The sequence below is a fragment of the Sapajus apella genome, unplaced genomic scaffold (genome assembly GCF_009761245.1).
Source record: "Sapajus apella isolate SASKATOON/1434 unplaced genomic scaffold, GSC_monkey_1.0 scaffold316, whole genome shotgun sequence".
In the NCBI taxonomy this organism is placed as follows: Eukaryota; Metazoa; Chordata; class Mammalia; order Primates; family Cebidae; genus Sapajus; species Sapajus apella.
Genome location: NW_022437256.1, coordinates 61,299 through 74,186, shown reverse-complemented (window position 1 = coordinate 74,186; position 12,888 = coordinate 61,299).

Genomic DNA, 12,888 nt, shown 5'->3' with positions numbered 1-12,888 from the left:
GATGGCTAGCTAGCTGGCTGCCTGGATGGATGGATAGGTGGGTGGGAGGATGTGTGGGTGAGTGGGTGGGTAGATGGATGAATGAATGTGTGGATGGAGCTCACTGTCTCTCTTATCCCAGCATCTGCTCTTCTACTTCTCATTGTATTCTCAATTTGGGTTAAAGTGGACTGAAGAGGCATAAAGTTACAAACTCAGGAGACTTGTGCGAAGCTTTCACATGAACAGGCCTGTGCTCTACTTGGAGTTGACAGGAAACTTGGACTTTCCCAACAAAGACCTCAGAAACAGTGTCCTTGCCAGGGGTTTCCCTCGGATCTCTGCTTCTCCGTGGAAGATGAGGCACTCCCATCTCTTTGGGGCCTCCTGGGTCTCTGCCTCCCAACACGCAAAGCAGGAGCTACCCATCCCCGCTGTAAAGACACCAGCTGTGGGATCTTTGAGCAGGTCTCCACTTGTTCCAGAGCCTCAGTTTCTACACTGGATAAAGGAGAACAGCAGTGTCCCCAGTGAGATGACCTTCTTCTTCTTTTTTTTTTTTTTTTCCTTTGAGACAGAGTTTCACTCTGTTGCCCAGACTGTAGTACAGTGGCACCAGCTCAGTTCCCTGCAACCTCCGCCTCCTGGGTTCAAGGGATTCTCCCTGCCTCCGCCTACTGAGTAGCCAGGATTACAGGTGCCTGCCACCACTCCTGGCTAATTTTTTTTTTTTTTTTTTTTTTTGAGACGGAGTCTTGCTCTATCACGAGGCTGGAGTGCAGTGTCGAAGTCTTGGCTCACTGCAACCTCTGCCTCCCCGGTTCAAGTAAGTCTCCTGCCTCAGCTTCCTAAGTAACTGTGACTACAGGCATGTGCCGCTATGCCAAGCTGATTTTTGTATTTTTAGTAGAGACAGGGTTTCATCATGTTGGCCAGAATGGTCTAGCCCTCTTGACCTCATGATCCACCTGCCTCTGCCTCCCAAAGTGCTGGGATTACAGACATGAGTCACCTCCTGGGCCGAGATGACCTTCCTAGACAGCCTTCATCACAGAATTTATAGTCCGCTTTAAAGATCATGCTTGAAATAAGTCACTTCCAGCAAAAGTGGGCAGCAGCAAAAAGACTCCATTTCATCCTTCAGCCGAGTCATAAGTTGTTCCCTTTTGCACATGTCACACATGAAGAAGAGAGCAAGCCCTGGTGCGGGATGGCATCTGTGGCTATGAAAGAGAAGAAAATCTAGGGCCGTACTAGGGATTGATCCATGTCCTTGACCTTTTGAGCAATGAGCACTGACAGCTAAGCCATCATCCCCAAAGCCCAGTGTACATCATATGGTATAGACTTGCAGCCGGGACAGCCCCGTGGAAGACAAATAGCCAAGTCATTCATCAGTTGCTTTACCCTCCAGCCCCTGTACTCTGTGTGTGTGTGCAGGTGTGTGTGTGTGTGTGTGTGTGTGTGTGTTGGGGGATGGGGTAAGGGGATTGTGTTCCTGTGTGTGCCCAGCCCTGCAGACCAGGGTCCTCAAAGGGACCTGCCCCAGTGTGAAGGAAAGACCCCGCCCAGCAATGACGGAGTGGCCAGGACATCTTTCCACAGCATCTGGGAGGAATGGGCAGGGCCGGATATGGGCCGCCGACCTTCTCCCTTCCTCCTGGAGAGGAAGCTCCTCCTGCGCCACCTTTGTGCTGACCGCTGGGTGGTTACGAATGTGTTCCCTGCCTGTCGTTCTCTTCCTGAGCAGTGAGGAGCAACTCTCTTGGCCCGGCCCAGCCCCCACTCCAGAGAACCAGCCCATGAAGGAGCTCTGTGTCCTAGCTTCTGACCAGGCTGATGGGTGGGGTGGGAGGCAAGGACCAGAGGCCAAGTCAAGGTCTTCACCCAGCCTCTTCTGGAGCATGGCTCCCTCACCTCTCCCACAAAAAATAGTCACAAGGTTGGAAAGGACTTCCCTGAACTAACAGGACAGTGCCTGCAAAAGTCCTGAACCCTGGCCAGCAGACGGGTGATGAGCATGTCTAGGCCAGGAAGGTGGGGAATAAATTTTATTTTTAAAATTAAATCAAATTAATTTAAGAGACATGATCTTGCTCTATCACCCAGGCTGGAGTGCAGTGGCAATATCATAGCTTACTGCAGCCTTCAACTCCTGGACTCAAGCCATCATCCCCCTGGCTCAGCCTCCTGAGTAGCTAAGACTACAGGTGCATGCCACCATGCCTGGCTAACTTAATTTTATTTAATATAACACTCCTACACTATGTATCATGTGCCCTTTATAATTATGAACTGATAGTATATCAGCCTCATAACAACCCTAGGAGAAAGGTGCTCTGATTATGCCCACTTTATATAGGAAGAGGTTGAGACACAGAGAGGTTAAGCAACCTACCTAAGATCGTCCATCTCGTGAGCAGCAGAGCCCAGATCTGCATTCAGGCTGCAGAGTTGAGGCTATTACCTAATATGCAACGCCGCCTCCCAGAGGCACAAAAATGAAACACCGCCTCCCAAGGCACATGATTGAACACCATGTGTGTGCCAGGCACTGTCACAGGGTTCTGCCTGGAGCCCACTAATCAGGTACCCTTAAATACATGGTTTCATTTATTCCTCACAAAAAACTCATAAGGAAATTGAAGGTCAGAAGAGTCAATTAAGTTGCATGAGGATTCACAGCCAGTCACCGGCCCGGGTATCTCTGATGGCAAGACAAGATGGCTTTCCACTCCACCAGGAATACGTATCCCAGGAGCAGTTGCCAATGAAGGGAAGAGGGGCTTAGATCATTCAAGTAGCCTGCCGAGGTCAACAGACAGCAGGGGGCTGAGCCAGGATTCAAACATGGGCCTTTCTGATGCCTCTATGAGCCACTGCCAAGGATGGGAGCTCTTCCAGGCTCTTCTGTCCTCAGGACTGCAGTTCCCCAGGCAGGACTTCCTTTGGAGGAAGAAGTGGAAATTTCATGCTTGGGACCCACCTGGTAAAGAGGGGTTGACCATGGCAGTGAGTACTTGGGACACCTGGGTCCAGCTGACCATCGTGCTTCAAGCACAGGTGTGGGGCTCGGTGGAGAGGACTGCTGGTCCTCTGCTCTTATCTGAGCAGCCCCTCTTTCCCTCCAGCCCCAGCTCTTGGCATAAACAAGGCTTTGGAGATCTTCAGTGCAATTCAGCTCCCTTAATTTAATTTTTAAAAAAGAGCTCACACTTGTAGCTTCAGCACTTTGGGAGGATTAGGTGGGAGGATCGCTTGAGCCCAGGAGTTCGATACCAGCCTGGGCAACATAGTAAAACCTCCGTCTCTACACGCACGCACACACACATACACACGCACGCACGCACACACACACACGCGCGCACACACACACAAATTAGGTAGGCCTGGTGGTGCATGCCTGTGGTCCCAGCTACTCAGGAGGGTGAGGCGGGAGGATCACTTGAGCCCAGGAGTTTGAGGTTGCTGTGAGCCATGATCGAGCCACTGCACTCCAGCTTGGGAGACAGAGTGAGACCCTGTCTTTAAAAAAAAAAAAAAAAGATAAAGATTGCCTCTCAGAGTGTGCGCTATTTTCTTAAAAACAGGGGCAGACAAAAAAGCCCCACCAATTTCTATTTTGCCCTGAGCCCCTTAACCACAACCCCATTTGGGAATGGGGGTAGGGGAGTTCAGTCTCGGCACGGTGGGAGAGCAGGCTGGGGGCCAGCCCAGCCTGGGTTACCGACCCCCTAATCCCCCACCAGTGGAATGCACTTGATTCAGGAGGCTAAGGTTTGGAGGGTGGGTGAGCTGCAGAGGCTGCTATGGCCCTGCTGTTTGACGGTTCATGATGGATGAGCCCCCAATCCTCCGGTCTCTGCGTCCCCCTCCTCCCACACCCCGTCACTCTGTGAGGTCTGGCTTGTGCAAGGAAGCCTGTCAGTGTCGGGACACGTTGGCCCCATGGCCTGCAGCGGGAAGGGGCCTCTGAGATGCCTGCCGCCTGGCCCTCTCCTCAAGAGGGCTCCTCTCACCCTGTGCCTCAGGGTCCTGGGAGCTTCCCTTTCAAAGCTGCAAAATGATCACCATTAATGCAGCTTGTCTCCTGGAGGTGCTGAAAATAGGGTAAGGGAGGGAGGGCCCCTGACTGCCTGGCCTCCGAGAACCTGCACTGGGCTGGCTTATTTGGGGTTGGGTGTGGGAAAGGGAAGGGCACAGGCTAGCTTGGTGGATGTTGAGGGGGGGGTTTGCCCGAGGGGGTGGGAGCTATTAGGACCACCCTCGGGACTGCTGTGAGCTCAGCTGTGGACTTCTGCAGAGATGTGGCTGCCGCCTGACTCCCAATGAAAGAACCATCTTGAAGCCTGACATGCTGGGAGCAGGGGGAGATGGGCCACGTCCCCAGGCTCAGCACCTGCACCTTCCGGAGAGTGAATGCCGCCTAGGGGCCTAACCCTAAAGCCCCATTCACCTCCAACAGAAAGCTCACCTGGACTGTCCTCACACCCCACTCTGAGATCCATTCTTTGGATCTGAGAACCTCACAGGAGCCCAAATGGATGAGCTATTCAGTCTGGAAAACTGGGGACGCACTTTGTACAGCAGCATGTGCAGGCCTTGAGCTGTCGGGCTGGGAGAGGTGAGGCTGGTGGAAGAAGCACCATCCAAGGCAGCTCTGCCCTCCAGGAGCCTGTAGTCTCATCAGAGGCCAAAGGTTACGATCCAGACCAGCTCTGAACCGTAGAAATGCAGCAGAGCCTCACTCTGTCACCCAGCCTGGAGTGCCGTGGCACAAACATGGCTCACTGGAGCCTCTAACTCCTGGACTCCCAAGTAACTGGGACCACAGGTATGCACCACCACACCTGGCTAATTTTTCAATTTTTTTTTTTGTAGAGATGAGGTCTCACTATGTTGCCCAGGCTGCTCTTGAACTCCTGGGCTCAAGCAATCCTCCTACATTCCCCTCCCAAAGTGCTGGGATGGCAGGGGTGAGCCACTGTGCCTGGCAAAATGCAGATATTTAATATGAGCCACATAGTTAATTTTAAATTTCTAGATGGCATATTTAAAATGGAAACAGGAGCAGGTGAAATTAAGCTTAATATATTTTATTTAACCCAATACAGATGAAAAATATAGTTTCAACATAAACATAAACATTAAGCATCTTAATATTTGACCTTTTTCGGTCCTGTCTTTCAAAGCCAGCCAGTGTATGCTTTACAGCGACACCACATCTCGATTTGAACTGGTCACGCTTCAAGTACTCAGGAGCTGCATGTGGCTAACAGCTAGTGTATTGGATGGCACGGCTCTAGACAATGTGGCTCGGGTCATGGCAATAGCACCTTTATTTCTGTTTAACTTTTATTTTAAAATCGAGGCACACATGCAGGTTTGTTATATACGTAGACTTGTGTCAGGTGTTATGCCTAGTATTTATCATTTTTCCTGATCCTCTCCCTCCTCTTCCCACCCAGTGCCTTCCTTTCAACAGGAGAAAATTCTAGATGGAATGAGTAAGGTACAGTGGGCTTGGGGGCATGGAGAAGCAGGTGGAACTTCCTCCTTGGAGAATTTCAGTCTGGGCTGAGCTGCTCCTCCTTTTGGCAGGCTGAAGGCAATCTAGCTGAGAGGATGGCTCCTGAGCTCTGGTCCCGAGCCTGGGGGTCTGCAATGTCTCTGTCTGCAGGGCTTACTTGCTGTTGTGTGTGTCACCTGAGAGGCAGCGTAGAGCAGAAAGCTGGGTACAGGATGGGGGTCAGAACATGCAGGTACCAGCTGGTCTCTGAATTCTGTGTAATTGGGCTGATCACATCCCTACTCTGGGCCTCTATTTCCCTGTGGGCAAGTGAGCAAGAAGGCAATTACTCCACACCCCCATCTCCCACTCTCTACCTGAAACCCCAAGGACTCATTGAGTGGCAGGGATCAGTTGGGATCGGGATGACACAGGGTCTTTTGCATGCTCAGGTCAAGCCCTGTGGGGCTGTAGAATAGAGGACTTCTGGGTTGGCACTCTTTGCCACCTGCCAAAAACAACCTCCACCTCCACACTGGCCTGCTGCAGCTGGAGTCAATTCATCGATGTTTATTTTTTCTTTAGTTAATTAATTTATTTTTTGAGATGGACTCTCAGTCTGTCGCCAGACTGGAGTGCAGGGGCACAATCTTGGCTCACTGCAACCTGTGCCTCTTGGGTTCAAGCAATTCTCCTGCCTCAGCCTCCCGAGTAACTGGGACTACAGGCACACACCACCATGCCCAGCTAATTTTTTTTGTATTTTTAGTAGAGACGGGGTTTCACCATGTTGGCCAGGATAGTCTCGATCTCTTGACCTTGTGCTCCGCCTACCTCGGCCTCCCAAAGTGCTGGGACTACAGGCTTGAGCCACCATGCCCGGCCTTGTTTTGTATTTTAACAGAGACGGGTTTTCACTATGTTGGCCAGGATGGTCTCGAACTCCTTACCTTGTGATCCGCATCCATGTTTATTCAGCCCTTCAGTGCACCTCCAAGTGCCACTGTTCCGTGGCTCTCACAGTGGGGCAAGGCATCCTAAACCCACATGGAAACTGAGTCATTCCTGAAGACGTCCTCTTAGCCATCACCTGTCTAGTCTGGGGTAGTTGAGCAGATTCATGGAAAGATGTAAGCACCTCTTTGTCCTCAAGAAGCGTATAATCCAACCTGGAGACTGATTACATGTGGAAAGTCAACACACCGGCGAGCTGAACGCCAAGAACAATCAAGGTAAGACGGTGGAAAGGCTGCCAAAGGCTGGGTGGTCAGGAAGGCTACTGGAGGAGGAGCTGGGATCTGAGCCAGCTTGGAGGAGGGGACAGATCACTTTAGGGAGAACACAAAGGCCCACAGGTGTGAAAACACACAGTGTATTAGAGCACCCAGAGTAGGATCCATGGCTTGATCCCACGGTCAGCTCAGGCAGGGCAGGGAAGCAGAGGCTCCGAGTTTGGGAGGTAGAGGTGGGTTGGTCTGTGGAAGGCAGAATTCCAAGCTAAGGAAGCAGGAGCAGGGAGCCACTGATGGTTCCTGAGCAGGTGCATGACAAGCATACGGTGGTGTGGAGGCAGGTGAATGGGAAGGCAGGACGCTTGTAGAGGAAGGTGGGTGCGGAGGGAAATGGTCAGGAGCTCCTGTGATAATCGCTGTGACAATAACACTCAAAATGAAAAGTACTTTCATGCCCCTTCTCATTTAATTCTCTTTCAACTCAGTGAAATACGTAGAATGGGCAGTATTGCTTCCATCTTAAAGATAAAGAAAATGAGTTTCAGAGTAACTAATTGATTTGTCCAAAGAATGCAGCTTGGAGAATCAGACTCAGGCTCTGTGTCTGAAAATACTGAACACTTTCTACTATCCCACGTCCTAATGGTCCAGGAAAATGGGGTCCCAAAAGGAGACGGAGATAACCGAAGAAGGCTCCCCGGAGGGGTGAAGTACATTCAGGGGAGAGTAGAACTCAGATGATCCCAGCATCCCTCAGAAGTCTTCACACTTTAATACTGACCTGGTGTGTCTGATCAGACTGGTGCTTACATGCCGAAGCTGGAAGTCAGCGAGGCCTAAATTTAGGTCTCAACTGGCCACCTGCCTGCTGCATAGCCTAAGATGCTTCACATAAACCTACTGAGCCTCACTGTTCTCATCTGTAAATTAAGATAGCCAGCCACCGTGAATCACGCCTGTAATCCCAGCACTTTGGGAGGCCGAGGCTGGTGGATCACCTGAGGTCAGGAATTCAAGACCAGTCTGGCCAACATGGTGAAACCCCATCTCAACTAAAAATATAAAATTAGCCAGGACATGATGGCGCACCCCTGTAGTCCCAGCTACTTGGGAGGCTGAGGCAGGAGAATTGCTTGGACCTGGGAGGCAGAGGTTGCAATGAGCCGAGATCACGCCACTACACTCCAGCCTGGGTGACAGAGCAAGACTCCATCTCAAAATAAATAAATAAATATAAATTAAGATACTTGGATAGGAGGGGCTTGTAAGGAATGAATGAGATCATTATTAATGAGAGTCCAGAGAGACTGATTTCGCAGCCAACCCCTCAAGTCTAAACTAAGCCACCCCACCGCTTGATGTGACACACAAGCCTGTTCCTCTCCAACAACTGACCAAGAGACCACCACTCTCCCCACGCAGCTTCCCCCAGCCTCACGCCACCCCTGCCTTCCTCAGACCTCCTCTCCTGCCCTCCCAAGGATGTGCACACCTACACCCTGTTCTGTGTGGCCTCGAAGAGCAGCGGGTGCAGAAGGCATTTCTCCAGTCTGGGAGCGTTCCTAGAAATGCTCCTGAGCCCTGTGAATACCTAATGACCATGGGAATCGTTTAGCAAGAGAAAAAGCCAGACCTTTGCCCTGGCCTGGCTCACAAGTGATGGGGTTAATTGGGAATTCTCTTTTCCTCCTCAGGGCTCCTGGTAGGGGTCTAGCTCCCCATGACCTGGGGACACATTAGTCAGTGATAAGTGGGGCTTTCCAGCCCCTTTTATCCTGTTTACAATACACTGGCTTTCCTGAGACAAAACCTTCCTCCCCTACCTTGCTCCTGGCTGTTATGGCTACATGAGACAATTTGCTGATGGACTCTCCAGGGAGGCAACTTCCTTAGAGTCCCTTTCCCACCTCCTGCAGCACCAAGGGCAACATCCCCTCCACCTGGTGGGTCCTGGAGGGGCCACAGACGCTTGTTTCTCTCATTGCAGCCTCTGAATTCGCCTGTCTGTCTGCTCAGCTTCAACCCAAGGGGATGAGGAGAAATCCAGAGGTGACAAGATGATGTTTCTCTGGCTTTGGGGTGGAGATGACTGGGGTCATTGTTGCTGTCCAAAGTGAAGCCATCAGAGGTGTCCTGTTTATCTGTGTGACTGGGCCCTTTTTGGGTCACAAAGGCCAGATGATACAGCAGCTACCTGAAGGGTGATTTATGACTGCAGCCTGGTCCTAGTCCCCTTCTGCCACCAGCAAGCTCGGTCAGCTTGGGCAGGTGACTTAATTTCTCTGAAGTTCAGTGTCCTTGTCTAGAAAACTGGCATGGTGATGCCTGTGCTGTGTCCCATGAGGCGGATTGGGGCACAGGATGAGCAACGGTTCCGGTGCCTAAAGAGGAGGCACTGTGTTTGGCTCTCTGCACTGATTCCAGGTGACAGCTCTTCCACCACGAATGACTCCACCGCTGTGGGCAGTTTATAATTGCCTAAATGTCGACTTCCAAATAATTCTAGGTTTCTGAAATGCCAAGCAGGTAGGACACTTAGGAGAATGAGTTAATGAAACGGAGTCCATTTCCAGGCAACAGGAAGTTTGTAAGCACCTACCTCACCCCAAGCACTGAGCTGGATGCTGGGGAAAATGCAGAGATGCAAGACACATCTTTTGCCCTCGGGCTGGTGGATGGAGAATTGGGACCCCTGTGACAGGTTCTGAGAAGGAGCACCAGTGCTAAGGAAGCATGGGTAGGGGTTCTAGCCCAGCCTAAGGGTTGGGGCCACACGCCAAGGAAGGTGAATTCAGAGTGGGACCTGAAGAATGAACGGGAGTAGCTTAGGCCTGAGATGGAGGGAAGGGTGTTTGAAGCACAGGAAACAGTGCATGCAAAGGCTGGAAGGCACAAAGGCCTTGCGAGGAGAGCAGCAATTATTCTAGTTAGGATGGGGGAATGACCAGGGATGAGGCCAGTACGGAGGGCTCTGTCTGCCAAGATGACGATATTACTATGTTCTCTAGACACCAGGGTGCCATCAAAAGGCTTAGCATGGCAAGGCACCAACCCTGTGTTTAATTTTTTATTTTTATTTATGTTGATAGAGTCTCACTCTGTTGCCCAGGCTGGAGTGCAGTGGTGTGATCTCGGCTCACTGCAGCCTCTGTCTCCTGGGTTCAAGAAATTCTCCTGACTCAGCATCCTGAGTAGCTGGGATTATAAACATGTGCCACCACCCCTGGCTAATTTTTGTATTTTTAGTAGTGATGGGGTTTCACCATGTTGGCCAGACTGGTCTTGAACTCCTGACTTCAGGTGATCCGCCCACCTTGGCCTCCCAAAGTGCTGGGATTACAGGTGTGAGTCACCATGCCCAGCCTACTCTGTGTTTTAGAAAGATCTTTTGGGGAACTTTGAAGAGGATGATCGAAAGTAGAGGGGTTGGTTGAGGAATGATGAGGGCATTTCATAGTTTAGTAGGGGAAGTGGGGCATATGCACAGCTGGCACCAACTGTGCAAGGTGGCATGTGAGCATTGGCACAGGTGGGACACACAATAGCGGGAAAGGGGGCCCAGGAGGAAAAAGTATTGGAAGGTGCACTGAGAAGGAGAGTGACCAGGCCAGGGGAGTAGAGGACCCACTAATAGTTTAAGAGAAGGGATAATAGAATTATTCTATTACAGCCGGGTGTGGTGGCTCATGCCTGTAATCCCAGCACTTTGGGAGGCTGAGGTGAGTGGATCACCTGAGGTCAGGAGGTTGAGACCAGCTTGGCCAACATGCTGAAACCCCATCTCTACTAAAAATACAAAAATTAGTGGACATGATGGCTCATGTCTGTAATCCCAGCTACTTGTGAGGCTGAGGCAGGAAAATCACTTGAACCGGGGAGGTGGAGGTTACAGTGAACCGAGGTCATACCATTGCACTACAGCCTGGGCAAGAAGAGCAAAACTCTGTCTCAAAAGAAAAAGAAAGAAAAAAATAATTATTCTATTTTATCTGGTTGAGATGGCCAGAGAGACACAACAGATTAATACAGTTCCAGAGATAAGAATTAAGCTTCATCAAGTTAGACCAAAAGTCCCCTTCAGACACACGTGTTTCAAGTCTGTCTCACCACAAAGGAAACAAACACTAACTATGACTTGGTTTGCTAAATTCTGGAAATCTGGAACTGTGGGGCACTTCCTGAAGTTCGGGTAAAGGCACAATACCTGTCATCACATTGATTTTCCTGAAAGACTTCATCCCATTACCTGAGGCCAAAAGCCTGTCAGACATTTATCCATGGTCACAGGGCAGAGGCAAAGTATTTTTCCTGCCCACAGCATGACTGACTCACCATTCTAACTCAGTCTTCCTCTACTGCAGAAATTCTCTGTCCTGGCCAGGTATGGTGGCTCACACCTGTAATCCCAGCACTTTGGGAGGCCAAGGCGGGCAGATCATTTGAGGTCAGGAGCTCAAGACCAGCCTGACAACATGGTAAAACCCCATCTCTACTAAAAATACAAAAAAAAAAAAAAAAAAAAAAAGCCAGGTACGGTGGTACATACATGTAGTCCCAGTCACTAGGGAGGCTGAGGCAGGAGAATCTCTTGAACCTGGGAGGCGGAGGTTGCAGTGAGCTGAGATTGTGCCACTGCACTCCAGCCTGGTGACAGAGCGTGACTCCATCACAAAAAAAGAAAAAAGAAAAGAAAAAGGAAAGCAGTAAGATGGAGAGTGGAGTTTTCTTCTATTTAGAGGAAGACCTAAATCTGTGTAAAGAATTAAGATACTCAGAGGCAGAAGGGAGATCTTCTGGACTTAATTTCCTTATCTGCCTTATCCACTTCCCAGGGATGCCATGAGACCCAAAGGAAAAGAAGACATAGACATAAAAATTATTAGAGAAATTTTTAATATTTCTATCCTCTGACAGATTTTTCTAATAGCTTCCAACTACTTACAAAATAAAAATCTATAAATAAAAACGCAATTGCTGACATTTAAGATTTCCTGGCTGGGCACAGTGGCTCACGCCTGTAATCCCAGCACTTTGGGAGGCTGAGGTGGGCGGATCATCTGAGGTCAGGAGTTTGAGACCAGCCTGACCAACATGGTGAAACCCTGTCTCTACTAAAAATACAAAAATTAGCCGGGTGTAGTGGTGGTCACCTGTAATCCTAGCTCCTCAAGAGGCTGAGGCAGGAGAATCGCTTGAGCCCAGGAGGCGGAGATTGTAGTGAACCAAGATTGCACCATGGCACTCCAGCCTGCGCAGCTGAGAGAGACTCCATCTCAAAACAAAAAAAGATATTTCCTATGATCTGGCTCTAACCTTTCTTCAAATACTGTTATTGCCCAAGCACCCTGAATCCAGCCAGAGGAGATTCATGTTCTTTCCTTCTGTTTGCCTTTGTTCAAGCTAGTCCCTCAGACTCAAATGCCCTCCTCATCTCTGCATACAAAAAATATTTTCAGAGTGGTTAGTATATGCAAGACACTGTTAAGATTCTGCTGATTTTTGAAGGTCCTATTAGTATGCTGTTTTGTCCATGATCCCTTCTTGCTCCTCCCCAGGGAAATGGTACTTTGTATCAATTGTAGCATGTATTCTACTTAATAATGCAGCTTGAAGTTATGATTAGTCCTCCCAACAGACCATGAGAGATATCGGAGATTTGAGGGCTATGTCTTGCTTTTGTTCCTATCACCCGTATCTGTGCATGGTGCATAGTAGATGCTCAATGACAGAAAAAGTGAAAACATGATTTTAGGAAAAGAATGTACATGGGCGGACAGTCTCTTGGGACACAAAACTGGGTGGGATTCAGGATCCAGGAAAACAGAAGTATCAACTTGTTGAAGAAAAGAACGTCTCCTCCCTTGGGAGGAATAGCAGATAAGCTTGGGAGGATGGAAATGGGATAGCCTATGTGGAGACGCAGAAGTGTCCAAATCCCAGTCCCGGCTCAAATGCCACACCTTCATTAAGTCTTTCCTAAATCTCCTCCTAGAGACGACCCCCAGCTCAGCTCAATCTCTTTGGAATGTTTGGAATCTCTTGTAGAATGTTTGTCTTGATACATAAAATTTATAGAAAGCCTTTGGTTTGGAATCAGCTCCTGCACTAGGCCCAAGAGACCAAAACAAAATAGAGTCACTCGTGCTGAAGTTCCAAGCCACAAAGCCG